We start from the raw sequence: 5,348 nt of genomic DNA, 5'->3' as shown, positions 1-5,348 counted from the left end.
CCTAGCTGCTCCTCCCCTCCCCTCCCCTCTCCTCCCTCCCTTCTCCTCCCCTCCCGTCGCCTCTCCTCCCCACGCGCGGCCCCGAGCCTGGCCCAGCAGGGGGAGGGGAAATGCAAACGGGGTGCTCGGAACTGCCCCGCCTCCAGCCCGTCCCCCCAGGCCAGCGTGGACTCCCCAAAGTTCCGGGGAGCCCCATCTTCAGCAAAGTTCATGCAGACTCTGCAACTTGAGAGGTAGCCCTTAGTCCCAGAATCACTCCTCTCTCCTGGTCTGGGGGCTTCCTCCTTTAGGAACTTAGTGTAGACGGGGTTCCTTCGGGTAAAAGGGGGCTCCCGGGCCCCACCTCTCCCTCTCATCTTACCTTTCCCCAGCCTGGAATCCCAGTGCATCACGTTGCCTTCCCCCACCCCTACCCATCAATTCCCATTCAACTTTCCATCCCTTTTCTCTCATTCTTCCTCTTCTTTCGTCTCTCTCCTCTCTTTCCTTTTTCTCTCCTTTTCTTATCTCGTCCTCACTGCCGCCTCTTTTCTCTTACTCTTCTCCACTTTCCCCCCTTTTTCTTTTCTACTATGCCACTTTCTCCTTCCTTTCCACTTTCCTCTTTACTTTCTCTTCACTTTCCCTCATCTCTTCTTTCCTCTCCTCCAATCTCTTGCCTCTCTTTTTTTCTTCTCTTCGCTATTATTTTCCTCAGCTTCTGTTATTCCTCTCTCTCTCATTTTTTCTCTCTACTTTGTCTCTTTTCTTGTTCTCCCTTCTTTCGTTCCTCCCTACCGCTCTTCCCTTCTTGATTCTCACTCCCCCTTTCTCTCCTTTTCATCTACCTTTCCTTCTCCTCCTAGTTTGCCTTCCTCGTCTTCTACAGCCACAGTAGGCCATGGTCCTATGTGTCGGGGTGAGCAAAGCTGTGTCGCCACTCACTATCGTTTTCAAGTATGTGAAGAGAACGACCAGACAGTCATTTCTCCCGGGGGAGAAAGGGGGCCAGACAGCAGCGCCGTTTCTCTAGGGATGAGGGTTGTATACGCGCTTGGGCTGCGACCTCGAGTATGAGGTGGACACGCATTCTGTTAGCTTCTGGGGTTCATATTCTGAGGCCTGGGATGCCCACGTGTAAGGAAAGCTGGCCTTCGGCTAGCAGCGAACCCGTGTATCTACGGCCACCAATCAGACTCCAGAAGCCGTTCTGGGTTTCCTCGCTGCTTCACACATGCAGGGGCCTAAGGTGTTTACTTCTAAGGACTGCGACTGGATTCCGCAGAGGGCGGACGAGGAGAGCTTGGGGGAGAGGTGACCAGAGCCCACCACTCGGGGTTTCCCCAGAGCATTATATCCGCGCAACTGGCCTGCCTATAGCGCTGCCAGCCAGTCCCTGCCCCAACCTCTGCCCCAGAATTAGCCCTCGGTTCATTCCCAGCCCCCGCCTCTGATCCAACCTTCAACAACCTCCCAGCCCCTGCATTCCCCAGCTTCAGCCTCGGAGTCACCCTTTGCCCCTGCCTCTGCTTCAGCTTCAGTCGTAGCACTGACCCTTTCAGCAGTCCCAGTCTCTGCCCAGACCTTTACTTTAGTCTCTGCCCCTGCCCTAGCCCCTGCTCCTGCTTCTGCCTCAGTCCCGACCCCTACCCCTGCCCCGACCTCTCTGCACTGGACCCAGTGCCAAATATTGCCCCGGCCCGCAGTTGCATCGTTTCTAGCTCTGCAGACAGTTGAGGCAGAAAGTAGTTTTCTCACCTCCAGGAAAAATTCCCAAATCTCTGCCTCTCCGTCAAGCTTTTTTTTTTAAATGTATTCCTCTAAATATATAAATACACGCATGGAATGCATACATCTATACCTACGCTTACATACACACGAACACTCACATATACCCAAACACCAAAGGCCCTTTGGGTTTTGACTCTTTCCTCTGCCTTCTCATCTGGGAAGGCCAGGCCAAGGACGGGCCAGGAAAGTTTTTCAGAAGCTGCATCATCTACCTGAAGTGGGGAGAAAGGGGGGAGGGATATACCAACACAGAGATAGAAATAGGCATCCCCCACCTTGACTGCAGGAGAAGGACCCAGGTTCCCCGATAGCCGGGGCGGGGTGGAGGGTGTCACTTTCAGGTGGAGCAGCCCTGAGCGGATTGTGGGAGACACTGTGTGAATTCGGCCTGGGGGCTGGGACGTTTGCTGATGTATATACACACATTCGGATATGCATACACATATACGTGTGTGCACGCACAGGTTGTGCTCGTGTGTGCTTAAAACCACAAAAAACTAGTGGGGGTGTTGTGGACTGTTGCTCACTGGGGTAGCTTATAACTAAATGAGTAGAACCAGCTCCTCTCGCTCTGCTCACTCTCGATTTAGCGGACTAGAAGCGGATTCAGCGGGCTAGGGAATAAAGAAGCCAGTACAGAAGCCAGTCGGTGTAGCTGTCTCCCACACCGGTAGTGGAATTCGGAGTCCTGAGTTCCAATCCGGTTCCAGGCTACTTGCTGCAAATTAGGGAATTTCTTAGGACGAACCTCTGTTTCTTTATTTTCCGAAAGTGTTGAATCATAGGGTTAAACTATAGCTGTGTGACTTTGGGATGCCAATTCTCATCTCTGATTTACATTTCCTCGACGGAAAAAGGGAATGAGAGCATTTAGGTTATCTACCCTTTTGGAGGTTGCAGCGAGAAAAGCATTTTGTCAAGGCTCTATAGAAATGCCAACTATTGTTATTGTTTGCTCATTCAACAGCCATTTTTTATTCATCCACTATGAACAGAGGAATTAAGGAAGAAACAGTAGGAGTTCGGGACCTTAAGGGGGGCTCAGAGTCTAATAGTGAAAATAAATCATTCACATATAATTATATTAGAAGGCAAAATGTGATGGGTAAAATGGGAGGTACTGATGGAGGGGAGGCAATCAAAGAATACTGCCTGGAGGTGGTATCATTTGAACTTTATATGAAGGATGGGAATTTTTCAACAATCGGAGTTAGGGCTGTGAGGTGAGGGAAGGCTTCGAAGAAAGCTAGATCCGGGGAATGGTGAGAGGAGCCCAGTTTGGTGCAAGTGGAGAGTACACCCCTCGAGGAGATAAAGCAAGTAGGCAGGCATGAACCAATGGTGGGCCTCAACCTTCAGGCTGCAGGATTTGGACTTTACCCCGTAGGCACCTAGGAGCTATTGATAGTATCAAAGCAGGGGAGGAATATGATTGAAACTAGGCTTTGGGAAGATGACTGGGGGAGCAGGGGGAGGGGAGAAAGATTGGAGGGGAGTCCGGTGCTGGGGAATCTAGTCAGCAGAATATTACAATAGTCCAGGTGAGCATGGATGAGGCCTATATTAACAATAATTCGCATAGATCTACAACTTTGAGGTTTTCAAAGCTTTAGGGTCTATCTCATTTTAGGCTCAGGATATTCTTTTGAGGAAGAGTAGCGTCCATTCTGGGGTTCTGGCATGAGAGTGGAGAGGACAGGTTGTGAATGATTTGGGTGAAGTAGAATGTCTAGGACTTGGTAACTGACTAAATTTTGGGAAGGAATCAGAGATGATTCTCAAATTTTGATCCTTAGGGACTGCCATCCATGGTCAGAGATCTACCCAGTGAAACCCCAATAGCTGGGCTCAAATCCCAGCTCTGCTCCTAACTATTTTTATGGTCTTAAGGCAAATCTCCAATCCTTATTTGAAAAATAAAGGGGTTGGCCTAGATGATCTCTAAGGTTCTAAATACTGTAAAATCCTATGGAATCCTATGAAAAGTCAGGAAGAGTAAGATTGAGGGGAAGGTACCAAGTTTGGTTTGGAATATATTGAGTTTGACTTGCCCATGGGACATTTAAGTGTAGAATGTAAGGTACTATAATTATGATGGTGTGTGTTTGTATATGAATAGGAATAAACAGACAATTTGCATGTTGATTATTCACATATGTGTCTGGGTATATGTGCATGATGCACTGCTTATATAAATATATATGACATCTGTACATGTGACTGTGTCTGTGAATTTATTTCCATGGTAGTGTTTAGTCCTTCTGCTGGAGTTCAGCTTCCAATGTTTGTGAAGACAATTGCTCCAGGGGGACGAGCTGTATAGGCTATGAGAGATTTGAGAGCCCAAACTAAATCTTCTCTAAATTTGTATCCCCCTCTCCTTTCTTTTCACACAATAGTTACTTAATAAACAGTTGCTGATTTCTAATTTTCCTGAGCTGGAACCAGTGTGTTATCCTGGAAAAGCATTATACTTGAAGTCAGAAAATAGGGGTTTGGTTTCTGGCTCTATCACCAACTTGGGACCTTGGCCAAATCACCTATAACCTCCAAGCCCTCCCTTTTCCCATCAGTCAAATAGATACACCAATATCCCTGCACTGCCTCAGCATCCTGAGGTTGAAGTGACAGAGACTGTTATGTATACATTAATGTATACACACAATATACATATATGTGTATGTGTGAGTATGTGTGTATATATCCTGTGCCTGTAAGAGCTAGGACAGAGGCCAACTTTGCTGAAGCTAGATGTTTGAGAAGAGCTGTGTTCCTGCTCATCCTGAGTCTGAGGGAACCAAATCCCCCAATTCTCAATCCCGTATTTCTGTCCTAGTTAGCCACAGGTATGGGGGTTTTTTGAGGTGAGAGGGGTGGAAGAAATGAGACGTTGGCTGAAGTGAAGGGGCAGGTGTGCTGGGCACTCCCTGACTCAGAGATGCCCTTCAATTACTCCCCCCACCCATTCCCTCAAACCCCCCTGTGGGACTCTAGGAAACTGCAATTGCTAGAGCTGGAGTGGGGTAGGGGCTTCAGATCTCAGAAGCAATCCACTTATTCCTGGGTCAGAGATGTGGGAACCTCTCGAGGAAAGATGGTGCCCTGGGTCTGCCAGTCTTGCCCCATCCACAGTTTTCAATTGGGTTTCAGAGTTTTTCCAGCCTTTTATTTTTATATATTCCTTTTTCTTTTTTTGCCTCACCTCCCCCTTCCTTCCACCCCCCCCATCCCCAATTATTCCAACTGGGGCTGCCTCCCTTAGCAGAGAGCAAAGAGCTAGGGGAAGTGGGGTGGGGGCCAACACTGCCCCTCCTTTATTTAAAGCAACATTTCAAACCTCCACACCTGCTTGGGGAGGGGGTGTTAACTGGATTGTTAAGGTTTGGTTTTCCGCCTCAGATTCGACCCCTTTATAGTCTTCCTTTCCTCCCCGCGGCTGACCCTAGCCAAGGTCTCTTATTTCTGCTCATCATCAGTAATAATTATCGCTAATTATTATTAAGCGTTGTTCCTTAGTCCAGGGAGGGGAGGGAAGGTTGGGGTGGGGGGAGGCAAGTTACGGTTTCCTCCTCTCAGTC

This window comes from Petaurus breviceps, unplaced genomic scaffold (genome assembly GCF_028583685.1).
Source record: "Petaurus breviceps papuanus isolate PSGF00001 unplaced genomic scaffold, PetGlider_PUasm1.0 180, whole genome shotgun sequence".
Taxonomy (NCBI): domain Eukaryota; kingdom Metazoa; phylum Chordata; class Mammalia; order Diprotodontia; family Petauridae; genus Petaurus; species Petaurus breviceps.
Note: the sequence above shows the minus strand (reverse complement) of the source record.